General features: G+C 44.9%; 1 protein-coding gene across 3 annotated transcripts in view; it reads left to right on the top strand.

Annotated features, from left to right (window-relative positions):
• The window catches only part of SPMAP2 (sperm microtubule associated protein 2), a 150,785-nt gene that overhangs the window by 91,108 nt on the left and 45,355 nt on the right, over positions 1–14,322 (top strand). For 2 of the 3 annotated variants that reach the window (XM_069964444.1, XM_069964443.1), the window contains exon 2: positions 5,970–6,112. The exons of the other annotated variant lie outside the window; for it this stretch is intronic. The gene's annotated coding sequence lies outside the window, so the exon portion shown is untranslated. The remainder of the gene's footprint in view (positions 1–5,969; positions 6,113–14,322) is intronic. 3 annotated transcript variants of the gene reach the window in all.

Here is a 14,322-nt window from a genome sequence, read left to right as displayed (position 1 = left end):
GACTGATGAGTCATCCACAGGAAAGTTTATCAGTCTCTAAATCAGCATACCTCCTAACTATTTAGACGGCCAAAGAGGGACACGTGTGGTTCACTCTAGGAAAATTTTTCAGACATTTCTAAACTTTCTAATTTAAGGATAAATTCACGTATATACAGCCATTTTTTACGACCTAATGGTGTGATGAATACTTTCCTCAAGCCCCTGTAGGGTCAAAATGCTCATTATACCCCAAGATTAATTCTTTAAAAGGGAACCATTCACCCCGTGGCCCCGGCAGAAACTGACATACAGTGACATAAAGGTCAATATACTTACCACATCGCTCCCGTTCCTGTCCCGGATCCCATTGTTGACACGGAGAAATCGCTAATTCTTCTTTTCGCGCCCATTATGGTAATGAGCTGAGATGAGTCCAACGTCCATAGGAAACGACGGACGAGTCCAACTTATTCATGAGGTCCTCTTCTCGTCGCCGCCCATCCACGCCTCCTGGAACTTGATTGACGTCTTCAGTCTTCTGACGAATTCCCGCGCAGGCGCCGTTGTGATGGTCTTGTCACCTCTTCTGCGCCTGTGCGGTAAACAGGATACGTGCTCGAGACAATCGGTGCACGCGCAGTAAACAGTGAAGCTGCAGAGGAAAGAAGACGAGGAGGAAGAAGACCCGGGGTCAAACAAGTGTCAGAGGCGGGGAGTAGGCTGGACTTCAGGCCCGGCGGCGCTCATTAACATAATGGGCGCGAGAAGAAGAATCAGCGATTTCTCTGTGTCAACAATGGGATCTGGGACGGGACCGGGAGCGATGTGGTAAATATATTGACCTTTATGTCACTGTATGTCAGTTTCTGCCTGGGGCCATGGGGTGAATGGTTCCCTTTAAGGTGTGTAGTTTCCAAAATGGGGTCACTTATGGGTGTTTCAAGTATACAAGCCTCCTAAATCCATTTAAAAAAATAACTGGTCCCTAAATCATCAGTTTTGGAAACTTTCACAAAAATGTGATAATTTGCTAATACATTTCTAAGCCCCATAACACCCTAAAAAGTAAAATATGTTTACCAAATTATGCCAGAATAAAGAAGACAAATTGGTAATGTGATTTAGTAACTAATTTATGTGATATGACTTCCTATTTTATAAGCAGAGAATTTCAAAGTTCATAAAATGCAAATTTTTTAAAATTTTTCATGATATTTTGGTGTTTTTCACAAAAAACACACAAAGTAGTGACCAAATTTTGCCACTAACATAAAGTGCCATATGTTACGAAACAATAATCTCAGAATCAATAGCATACGTTAAAGCATCACTGAGCTATAAGCGCATAAAGTGAGACAGGTCAGATTTTGAAAAATTAGCTTGGTCATTTAGGCCAAAACAGGTGTTAGAGGCAAGGGGTTAAAATATAAATATATGTATATATATATGTTTAAAGTGTCACTGTTGTTTTTTTTAGTACAGGCGATTTAAAGAAACTTTGCAATTGGGTTTATCAGGCAACTATGGCATTATCTGCATTCAAAAAGACTTTTCCCAGGTCCTCCCCCCCTCCCTCATTCGCTACTCATTTTCAGAAAATCATGTCTTGTAGCATCAGACGTGCCCCTGTCTGTTCTATGGAGAGGGGAGGAGAGAGATTAGTCGACAGCAGAGAGCAGAGAACAAAGGATTACACAGCAAGAGTTGTGTGAAAGCCCCTTTTCAGAGGTCAGAGAGGTCAGTGCTGATGTCAGAGGAGATAGCCTGGTGATGTAGCTGTAAATTAACTCTTTGCTGTCCTGTTTTGGTGCCTCATCTCTCCCCTCTCTATAGAAAACAATGAAGGCGGGGGGGGGGGGGGCTTCACTGCTTTCTTGTGATGAAAATGCATTTTTGGCTAAAAAAAAACAATTAAGATCGCCTGTACTATTGATTTCTGCAAAAAAAAAAATTAAATGACAGGTACACTTTAACATAAACCAAACAGTAAGCGAACCTTTGTGCTCTCCAATGCCAGCAGTTAATTTTAGTCCCAGTCCGGCCCTGAATAGGGCATATGCTTTGTAAAAGGGTTTTCTAGTACAAATTACCAAATATTGAGACAGCATCAAATCTCCTGCTGCAGTTCAGTAACTCTTGTAAATACATATTACAGTTACTTTGGTAGCAATATTTGCTATGAAAGCAAACAAACAAGGCCCTGTGGGCAAGAGGAAGACAGGCTAAACCTGTTTTAACAGCTGCTGTTTTATTAGACTCCTTTATATTGTCATCAAACTTTACACAAAAACACAATTTACACCATATTGCAGTTTAGATTTATTTTTATTGACTCAATAGTGTCTGCCATTGCCATTACAGAGCCCCAGTAAGGTTAATAAAATCAATAAAAAGCTTTTAAGATCAACTTACTGCTCTTGGACTGTTATTTTACATTTGCCCTTCTGAAGCTTAACTTTGCAGCAGTCTTTAGTTGGTTAATTAGGGCCCTGTTTGGGGTTGAATCCATTTTTTGACATCTCACTTACTTACTGACTCAGTCTAGGTATGATGTACAAGTTGCAAAATCTTTGCAACTTAATAGGCTGGGTTCACACTATGTATATTTGAGGCTGTATTTGTGAGGCTGTATAGCAACCAAAACCAGGAGTGGATTGAAAACACAGAAAGGCTATGTTCACATAATGTTGTAATTGAGTGGATGGCCGTCATTTAATGGCAAATTTTTGCTGTTATTTTAAAACAACGGCTGTTATATTGAAATAATGGCCGTTATTTACTGTTATATGGCGGCCATCCACTCAATTTCAACATTGTGTGAACAGAGCCTTTCTGTGTTTTCAATCCACTCCTGGTTTTGGTTGCTATGAGGACCTGACTTGAGGACCAAATACTGCCTGAAGTATACAGTGTGTGAACCCAGTAAAGAAATATACATTTTAATCTCTATGCGTTAACAATCAATATTTTGCTATTGTGAAATTAACCTAAGTCTTCCATTCTGACAACTTCCAAACGTCTTCCTAGTATCAGGCACCTGGAAGTTTTGTCCCTTGGATACAAGTACCATGATCTGTTGATATTATTAATTTCGCTTTGTCGCAATAAGCCAGAACTATGGAATACAGAAACTTTTTTTTATAATTGTAATTTTTATTAGATTTTTCAAAAAGACAAGACAGTGCAGGGATAACATAGAGTAGTATAACGCAATATACATGTGACAGGGCATATAGCGGTAACCAAATACTACATAGTCAACGCAACATTTTCCTCTAAAGCAACAGTATCAGCGGTGACATGGCCGGTTCCAGTAATTCAGCCAATAGACCCCGAAGGGAACACATGGAGGGGCAAGTGGAAATCGCCCTACAAAAACGTCATATTTCAAACCAGCACCCTTTGGGGGCCAAAAGTGTCTATTGTAGAGTCAGACACACCAGACATGACGAACACTGACAAGACAAGGGAGAGTGGAGAGGGGGGGGGGGGGCTAGGTAGCAACCTGGGGGGGGGAGAGAGAGGAGGTGGGGGGGGAGGAGGTCCTGGACCTTCTAACCTTTATCACTATCTTGCGCACTGAATGAATCCCAAGGAGACCATACAGACTCAAAAAGATCAAGTTTGTTATTTAGAGAGGCTGTCATTCTTTCCAAGGCTCTTATTTCTCTTATTCGGGCCTTAACACAGTTGAGGGAGGGAGGATTCGTTTGCTTCCAGCTCCTGGCTATCAAGGTCTTCACTGCCGTTAGTATTGCTAACAATAACTTCCCTGCTTTCTTTCTAATAGTCTTGGGGTAGAGATTAAGGAGACACACTATTGGTTCAGTAGGAACCTCCACCTGAAGAACTGCCCACGCCATGGCGCACACTTCATTCCAAAGAGTCCTAATGAGGGGGCATTCCCAGAAGATGTGATAAAGAGTACCAAGGGACCCCATACATCTCCAACACTGGGGGGAGACACTACTATTTAGTTTATTCAGGAGTTCTGGAGTGTGGTACCATAACAACAATAGCTTATAATGGGATTCCTTATACGTGGTGCAGATTGAGGAAGTTGAGGCCCTTTCCCACACTATTGCCCACCTTTCCGGGGATAGCTGCACCCCAAGAGCAGATTCCCATTTAGTCATATACACATGTCTGACCTGGGTTCCCTCCAATGGAGAGTTGAGAATGCGATAAATATCCGAGATAAGTCCTTTTGTGGACGTTCCTGTTCTAACCAATTACTCAAACCCAGTAGGTTTGGAGAGTGTCAGAGAACCCAGGTGAGACAGCATAAAGTGGCGAAGCCTCAGGTAAGTGAACTGTTCAGTGGGGGGGAGATCCGATCTGTCTCTCAACCGATCAAACGGGAGTAAGGTCAGCGTAAGGGGAACGACTATGTCCGCAAATTGAAAGAGTCGTTTAGTCCCCCATATCCGCACCATTTGTGATTGTAAGCCTAAGGAGAAGGAGGGAAAGTATAAGAAGGAGTTAAAAGGAGAGATTGGGGAGGAGAGGTTAAATTTCACTGAGCAAGAAGACCAGATAGGGTAAATTTCATCGGGCCCAGGAGAGACAAGTGCAAAGCGCTGGGAGGAGAGGAGTGCCATAGAAAAGAATTTGGGTGGAAAGGCGCCAGCCATATCCTTTCTATCTCCGTCCATTTTCTATATGCGAGGTAGGAGGACCACGCCGGTATCTGCCGGAGATCAACAGCCCAGTAATAGTACAACAAGTTAGGGACTGCCAGTCCCCCCTGCGCCTTGCTACACAGCATCACTGACTTAGGAATGCGGTGTCTCTTGCCCTCCCATATGAATCTGAGGATAGCCTTCTGAAGTGATGACCATTTAGATAAGAGGGCTCTCAGGTCCCTAAAGAGGCTAGGGAAATTGGCGGAATAGAGGGAGGAGTAGGTGGGTGTCAGGTGTATCCCCAAATATTTCAGATTAGACTTCATCCACCGAAACTTAAAGGATGAACTCAGTCGTGCAATCATTGGATCAGGGAGATTTAATGGCATGGCCTCGGACTTCGATGTATTCACTTTGTACCCTGATAGGGCCCCAAACCTGGTCAGTAAAGCATGCAGATTAGGCAGGGTGGTCACCGGATCCGACAACGTGAGCAGGACATCATCCGCAAAGAGCTGAGTTACACTCAGCACTAGTCACTTTATGTATATTTATTAATATAATGTATTTATGACTTAATCACTATATATGATGAATTGGTATATTTATGTTGTATGTTATGATACTATTGATGAGGAGTGTGTTAGGAGATGTGAATAACTACTGCTTGCATTACTAAAATGTGTTCCATACCCTTGTTATTCTTATCACCGCTGTCCCAGCTATGCTAGAGTTAAAAATGGGAAGTCACCGCAGATGGGTGTGCGCGCCCGGCCGGTTGCTGACGCTGCGGTCACTTCCAGGTGGCCTCAGTACTCCTAGTGCGCATGTCCGTGACGTCACACGTCGCGGACGTGCGTACGTGGGGTGAGCTGCTAATCCGGAAGTGACGCGGTCTTCGCTTCCGGTCCGGCGCGCCGACAAGCCCGGAAGCGGGGCGACTCCATAATGAGGCCCGGTATGTATATAAGGGAGAGGGGGAGTTAGGGGGACAGTTCCCTGAAGAAGCCCGGTTGCGGTGAAACGTACGTAAGGACAGCTGTGACCCTCATAGGACAGATGGGTGAGTGGTATTACGGTTTATGATTACTTATGTGTGTCTTGAGCCATACGATTGCTGGAATAGCAGGTTTACTCTGAGGGAGGACACACCAGTGGGGTTTACTATCTTTTATTTCTGATCACCCATCTATCCTATGTTGTTGTCTATTTTATATGTATGGTACCTGGTTGTTTTTTAAATACTTTTTAATGATATTTTATATGAAATCTCTATCATGTTATTATTATAATTGTGATAAATAAATTTTGCAGTGATTCAGAATCTATGCCCATGGTTGTTTTTGTATTCAATTTCTACAGTCCGTAGGATCTTTACCCGGCTTGGGGATGAGTGTGAAGTAGGAATGTGACATGGCGGGTGGAATAGGAGCTCCCTGTGAGAAAGAATTAAGCAGTGAAACCAGTCTTGGGGCCAACTCAGCAGCAAAAGTTTTATAATAGAGGTAAGTAAAACCATCCGGCCCAGGCGCCCGCCCCGACGGGAGCGACTTGAAGACCTCCAAGAGTTCTTCCAGCGTAATTGGAGCGTTCAGCGCCTCGCACGCCTCAGAAGAGAGGGAGGGCAAGTTACATTCTTGCAGGAAGGCAGTGAGAAGCCGGGAGCGGGCCTCTGGGTCAGACGGGAGAGTAGAGGGCAGGGAATATAGTTTAGAGTAGTAATGAGTGAAAATGGAAGAGATATCTTTAGGGTGATGCACAAGGTTACCCCTGGCGTCCATGAGGGCTTGAGGAGACTGTGCAGCTGAGCGGTCATTAAGCATACGAGCCAGCAAGGTGTAAGCACTGTTGCCCTTTTTGTAAAACCGCTGTTTGGAGTAGAGAAGAAGTTTCTCCACTTTTACAAGCGCTGACTCTTTAAGGCGTGCCCTAGCCGCAGTCAGTCTGCCCAGCGTCCGCAAGGAGGGATGTAATGTAAGCCTGCGTTCAAGATCTTTAATGTCCTGCTTAAGTTTGTGGGCCTCAGCCTGGGCGTCTCTCTTGTGGCAAGAGCTAAGGGCTATACAATGACCCCTAACCACTGCTTTGTGTGCTTCCCATAAAATTGATTCTGAGCTGACTGATCCCTCATTTTCAAGAAAGTAGGTGGAGATACTAGTCCTAATGGAGTCCCTAGAGAGCTGGTACTAAAGTAAACTGTCATTTAGCTGCCAGTGACACTGGCGAGTAGGGGACTGGAGGGCTTTAAGTGTAATCACTACTGGACCATGATCTGACCAGGCTATAGGTTCAATAGATGGCTTTTCCAGGAGGCGCACAGTTGGGATATTACCGAAAAAAATAGTCTATACGGGAATGTACTTTGTGAGGGTGGGAATAAAATGTATACGTTTTCTCCGAGGGGTGATCTAGTCGCCATAAGATATAGAGGTGATGCTTACGAATGAGTTTGCGAAATTCCTTAGAAATCCGAACCTGCTCAGCAGGGACCCGTCCGCCTACCGCCGAATGTCTATCCAGTAGGTCGGAGAACGAGAAATTAAAGTCTCCATCCAGGATTTTGGGCACCGAAGGGTACTTGGCCAATCTATTAAGAACCCGACGGAGAAAAGGTATTTGCAATCTGTTTGGGGCATACACATTACAAAACACCACCTGACGTCCATGAAGGACTCCCTCAACAATAACAAACCTCCCCCCTGGGTCAGCATACGAGGAAGTAAGTTGGATGGGGAAGGAACGAGAGAAGAGTATAGCTACCCCCGCCACTTTTCGCCCACTAGATGCAGAAACTACCAGGGGATAGGTATGTTTAGTGAAATTAAAATTAGCCGTACCATCAAAGTATGTCTCCTGGAGGAATGCCACATCCGCCTTCAAAACGCGGAGTTCCCTCAGAGCTAAACGCCGTTTCACATTAGAGTTAAGGCCTTTAACATTTAGAGATATTAAATTAATCATTGGAGAGAATGTAAGAGCCTCCATTGCCTATGTAGCAGCTTACCAGAGCCCGACAGCCAGGAGGTGGAATCATTCGTGGGTAGGGTGCCATCCAGCGAAGGTCTAGGAAGAACACAGGGGGAGAAAGGAAACACAGAGAAAACAGTACACTAAACACAGACATACAATGAACATATAACACCAAGCCCGTGAGGGCATAGGGTACACGACCCAAAATCCCGTGTTCAAATGTCAGGGAAGGGGTAAGAGAATAAGTCAAAAATATCATTAGGAACAAGCAAAAGAGAGAAAAAGAAAATGCCAACCCGAGGGTTAAAGGCAGATCACCCCAAGGGGGGGCCAGGGGGGTACCAAGAGAACAAAAACACTGAAACGTGCAAAACAGTAAAAAAGAAAAAAAAACCTGGTTAACACCGAGCAAGACCGCACGGCTATAAGAACAATTATACTAAGACCCTAATATAAGAGACCGGTCGACATACGGAAGAGGTAATATACTAAATATAGACAAACACTGTCATTCAGGTGGGAGGACTCTGCTCAGGATGTGTTGGGGATCCGGAGCCCCCTGAGCGTGATCTTCTCCTTTTCTGGCTCACGGACTGCCAAACTGCAGGCGGAGGAGGGGGTGGAGGAGCAAGAGTCTACTCCGAGATCTTTGGCACGGGAATCTCAAGACTGCTGCAAAATGTGGGAAGATCATTGAGGGTGCGTAGAGTGGCAGAACGGCCATCCCTTCTGGCTGTAAGGGCAAACGGGAAGTTCCACCTATAGGGTATTTAAAAGTCCCTCAAGGTACCCAGAAGGGGGCGTAAGAATCGCCTTTTCTGAAGGGTGATCCAGGACAGGTCCGGGAAGATCTAGATAGGGGAGCCATCGAACTCCAAGTCACGAAGAGAGCGGGCCTTCTTCATTACGGCTTCTTTAATGGTGAAATCATGCACACAGCAAATAACGTCTCTTGGGGCTCCCGAAGTGGGTTTTGGTTTAAGAGCACGATGGGCCCTGTCCAATTTGATTTTGTGAGAGGATGGTTCGCCCTGGAAGGTGTTAAAGAGGCCTTCCAAGGTATCTGCTAAGTCATTATCATGTGTGGCTTCTAGGAGCCCTCTGACTCTGATATTATTTCGCCTGCCCCGATTATCAAGGTCCTCCATATGTCGCTGCATCTCATCAAGTGCTGATGTTTGCGTGCAGATAGTGGTTTGCAATTGGTGAATATAGACCCGAGTGGAGTCATGCTCATCCTTCAGGGAGTCAACACGCTGGGAAATATGGTGAATATCCTTTCTGACCTCTGCTATTTCAGTTCTACAGGCCCTCACCTCCGCTATTAGAGATTTAAAGTCCTTTTTAGTGGGAAGGTGCGACAGCAATTCTTTGAGTCCCTTTTGTGAGGCAGCACCAGTGCAAGAGGCATCAGAGTCAGAATCAGTATGCTGGGGCCAATCACCCTCCAAGTGTGCTGATTTATTCGAGTGGGATGGAGTCTTGTGTGTGACAGAGGCTTGAGAGGTTTTATTGTTCTCCCCACGCTGGGGCTTAGGGACAGTAGCCATCTTTGAGGAAGCGCTGCCCCTTTAAAAGTGGGTCTGGGTCTGAAGCAGCCTCTGAGCCCGAACTGAGCGGAGGATCTGTGCCTTGATAGTCCCCCTCACCCTGGTTGAGCTGCTGGGTGTCCCCGCAGGTCTGGGGATCTGCCAGGATGTGGCAGGGATGCTGGGAGCAGCTACTGCGAGAGCAGCCCTGTAAGCAAGATGGCGATGTGTCACGCGCCTGCAGCTCCGTTGCCCGCCTCTGACTCCTATGCAGGGCTCCGTGCTCCTTCTCACCTGATCCCAGAGGCTGGGGTGTACAAGCTGGCGGCAGACTCTGCGAGCAGACACCGTCACGGGTGGCACTATGAGACCGTCCGGAAGGCGCAGGGACCGGGAGCTCCGTCACCGAGGCCGCGGCACCTCTCGTGAGGTAATGGTACAACGTTCTCGGGCGGGTACCGGGTCGGGCTATAAGGGAAGCTGATCTCTCCGTCCTCCGGTATCTCTTCCGCATGAGTAGGGGGTAAATATAGCGTTCGGGTCACTTATTCAGCTGCGCGGCCCGGGAGCTCTCTCACCAGACGTCCACTCTCATCGGCAGCTCGCCCCGCCCCCCCGGAATACAGAAACTTTTACCCTTACTTAAACATACACTACAATCATTGAATTCATGTTTTTCAGTATGTCCCATTGCCACAGAATGGGTCGTTCTAAAGAGCTCATTCATTTCCAGCATGGTACAGTAATAGAATACCACTGCTACAAGAATTAATTGTGAGTGATATTATTGAAACAAATGCTTAGAAACCACAGCAACAAAACTGAAGACCATGAAAAACTTACAGAGCAGGGTCATAAGTGCTGACTGAGTGCTCAGTAAAACTGTGGGATGTTTCAGGCAAGTCTTACAATACCAATCACAAGCATCGAATGGAGTAGTGTAAAGCATGTCACCCCTGGACTCTGGAGCAGCAGAAATGTGTTCTGTTGGGTAATGAATCATGCTTCTTTATCTGGCCGTTTGATGGGCAAGCCTGGGCAACCCATCGCAAGTGAACACCTTTGGAAGAACTAGAATGGAGACAGTGAGATAGGCCCTCTTCTTCAACATGTCTGAGGTCTGTGAGGTCTGACCTCACAAATGTTCTTCTGAATAAATAGGAAAATTCTCCTACAGAAATTGTCAGTAATGTGCCTTTGCACTCCCCTGCTCCCCAGTTCGGGTTGTGGGGTGCAGAAGGCACTGAACCTGATGTGAACAGGGCTATTTTTTTTTTTTTTCTGTTCAGCCACACTCACCTTGCCTCAACCTCTGGCAAGGATGGAGTTACTGTGTTCTCTGCAAGCTGATTCCTGCAGCCTAGCAGTGTGTTCCTTGACAGGCAGGTGCCTCAACCAGTTAGGGTCTTTGTGGATCTGAGCGTCGGTCCAATGGGGATCTGGACCAGGCTCCTAATCCTTATAAGTAGTAAGCATGGCAAGCAGTAGTTGTTTGTCTTTTCTTGTTTTGTGTTTTCACTTGTTACAGAGCAGGTACTGCCATCATGGTTGTCCGCAGCCGCCTAGGGCTGTCAAAATTTGCGCTGTCCACTGGGTCATTTTGGGCCTGGTCCTCAAAGGGTTAAATCATAGGCTGAAACTCACATTCCCCGACACTTTCAGAACTGGTTGAAATTTTGAAAGAAACATTACATTGGAAAATGCTTGATACACTGTGTGATAAAGAAACATTTACCATCTCTTTTATGGAAAAAATTGAAGTTTTTTTTTACTAAATTCTCTGTCTGTAGAGGAAAGAATTTCCCAATGCATCTTTCTGAACTACTTCCCCTATGGGAAACAAATTCCTATCATCTGGGTTACTCAAGCAACTTGTTCCAAGTGTGGAAACAACAGGGAATTACAAAATAGGGAGATTTTTTAAGTAATGATGACGGCACTTTAACCCCTAGACACACCAGGACATTATTGTACGTCCTGACGTCACTAGAAAAGTTCAGAGGGGGGTCACGCAGCGACCCCGCTCCGAACCACCGCGATCCCTGGTGCTATATGCAGCCCCGGACCGCGGCTATTAGCGGGCATGGTCCGATCGCCGTGTCGGGGTCTGCACCATAATGGCTCTGAACCCAGCTCAGCATTCTATTGCTTTCGGCTGAATCACCCCCCTTTTCCCATTTTATAAATATATTATAAATAAATAAACATGTTTGGTATCGCTGCGTGCGTAATTGCCTGAACTATTAAATTATCACATTCCTGATCTTTCCCGGTAAACAGCATAAGCGTAAAGAAAGTGCAAAATTGCGCATTTTTGGTCGCATAAAATATAGAAAAATTGTAACAAAAGGCAATCAAAAATTGCATATATGCAAACAAGGTACTGATAGAAAGAACACATCATGGCGCAAAAAAATGACACCTCACATAGCCCCATAGACCAAAGGATAAAAGTGTTATAAGCATGGGAATAGAGCAGTTTTAAGGAACATATATATATATTTTTTTAAAGGTTTTAATTTTTTAAAATCCATCAAATAAAATAAAAGTTATACAAGTTACATATCATCATAATAGTACTGACTTGAGGAACATATATAAGAAGTCAGTTTTACCCTAGGGCGAATGGCATAAAAACAAAACCCCCGCACATAAAAAAAAAAATTGTGTTTTTTTTTTTTCAATTTCACCACACACATTATTTTCTGGTTTCACAGCATATTTTAGGTAAAAATAAGGGATCAACTGGGTCTCTAGATGGAAAAATGCACGCACTATGACCTTATTTACACAAGAAGGAAAAAAGGAAAGCGCTAAAATGAAAACTGTCTGTGTGCCCTAAGGGTTAATGTCATGGGATGAAATTCAATGTAAATACTCCCTGCCCACATCCGAAGTTGTTCAGTATAATCATATTAAATCCTTTTACCGCTCTCACATACAGGGGTGCCAGACCACACTTTTCTCCATTGCATTCAGTAAACCATCTGACAAATCTCACCTATCCTTACGAACAAACGAACACTAAATTATAGATTTTTAAATCATGGGAAACTGACTTTACCATCCCTCATTTACATAACAAACTTATAGCAGGTCTGAAAGCAGTTAGGGCAATTATGATAAACGGACAGTGGAGAGAAATACCCTTGAAAATTCTTCACAAGGCCACATATGCATCTAATATATCTTGGAGAAGAATGCGCCCAAACATTTTTTGAAACAGTGCCCTAAATGTAGTCTAATGGTGCGTTTACACAGACAGATTTATCTGACAGATTTTGTAAGCCAAAGCCAGGAGTGGATTTAAAAAGAGGAGAAATGTCAGCTTTTCCTTTATGACCTGTTCCCTGTGTATAGTCTGTTCCTGGCTTTGGCTTCAAAGGTCTGTCAGATAAATCTCTCTGTGTAAACGCACCATAAGAAAAGCTGATCTCCTTCATGGGCTTTGGCACTGTCCCAAACTACATAAATATTGGAATGAGATTAGGTAATTAATAAATTCTATTTGGTGTATTGCATTACCAAATGATCCACTCCCGTGTATATTCATTATCACTCATCGGATTCAGATGATATGGATACTCGCATAAATTTACCGCAGGTGTCCACATCATTTTACTTGCTGCTGTTCAATGTTTATTGTGACACTGGATTGTGGACTCTATTCCCACCATCACTGAAGTCAAGGATACTGTCATACATCTTCTCAATATGGAAAAAACTAATGCATTACATTGTCCAAATACACCTTTAGACTATGTTCCCACTATGTAAAAGTACGGCCATTGCTGCCATCGGCAACAACGGACGTACTCTGTACGCCTAGGCGGCCGCAGAATGACCTGTCAGTTCACACGATGAAGCAAGTGGCTCTGGCTGCTTGCTTCATTGTGTGCTATGAGGAGTTCTGATGCGGGTGCGCGTTGATGCCCCTGCATCAGAACACTGTGGCCAGCAAGATCATCCGTCCGGTACTGCAGTACCGGCCGGGATGATCTTTGCAGAGACCGGCCGTTCCCATGGGTCATGGCCGGTCTCATACGCCATGTGAACATGGCCTTAAAGAACTTTTTTAATAAATGGCGATTGCCAATATCTGAGATGATATATATATATATATATATATATATACACAGTGGTACCTTGGTTTAAGAGTAACTTGGTTTAAGAGCTCATAGTTTTTAAAAGTTATGACTTGGTTTAAGAGCATTGCTTTGGTTTAAGAGCTCCCTGTACTGGGTGGGAGGGGAGTGGGGGAGGGGCATGGTCTGCATAGCAGGGTCTACAGCACTGTACTCTGACCCAGGAAGTCTCCCTCACCTTCCAAATCATAGCAGATCCACTTCAGGCTGGGGCTTGCATCAAGGGACAGGACTGTGGGGGTAATCTCTGCATAGCTGTAACCCCTCTCTCACCGGACAGAGAGTGCTGCTATACTGTGCCCACATATGCCCTAATTCCTTCATGCTCACTCCAGTTGCTTTCAGTCCTGATTGGTCAATGCTGAACACAGTCCCCTTCCCCATTGCTGTCATGTGACCACACAAGCCAGGGGGTGAAGATGGATTTGTTCCACCGAGCCAGCGTCAGGTCCCATTCACAGCTCGCAGTTCTAGAGGCAAAAGGGGGAGGGGTATAGCGTAAGCTAGTCGACAGACTGATGTTCAGGAAGGAACAGGCTGCAAAGAACCGCCCACTGCTATCAGTAGTGTGGCAGTTTTTCTGTGTCAGTGGCATAAAAGAAACTTGATGCTATCTGTAGCATCAGTGATAATAGAGTGGGTCAGGTTTGTGTTTAAATCCAGGTACAAATTCTATGGTGCAGCCGACTGCCTGTAAGAAAGAACCGGCACCCCTACGCCTCCTCTTGCCTGTAACCACCAACAGCTGCAGCTACCATCGCACAGCTCTATCTCTGCAAATCAGGGATCAGCAGCCTCACTTGGAACAATAGAGGTGTGTAGAAGAAGAAAGTAGAGAATACTCTTACTCATGTATGACTTCTAGTCTGACCGCCTTTTGCCCCCTAGTTCCAGGTTACACATCCTAGGTGGGTAATACGAGTCCTAGGACTTGTTATATGAGCTAAGAAGACTTCACAGTTGTCCTGCACTGTGCAATGGAATGCGTAGACTTTCCATACCTTTGTTTTACTGTGGTCAGTTCCTATAACTCCTAAGGCAACTGCCCTGCACTTTGTAGAGAGGTACTTG

Source organism: Dendropsophus ebraccatus, chromosome 3, assembly GCF_027789765.1.
Source record: "Dendropsophus ebraccatus isolate aDenEbr1 chromosome 3, aDenEbr1.pat, whole genome shotgun sequence".
Taxonomy (NCBI): domain Eukaryota; kingdom Metazoa; phylum Chordata; class Amphibia; order Anura; family Hylidae; genus Dendropsophus; species Dendropsophus ebraccatus.
Note: the sequence above shows the minus strand (reverse complement) of the source record. Positions and strands in the feature narration are given on the sequence as shown.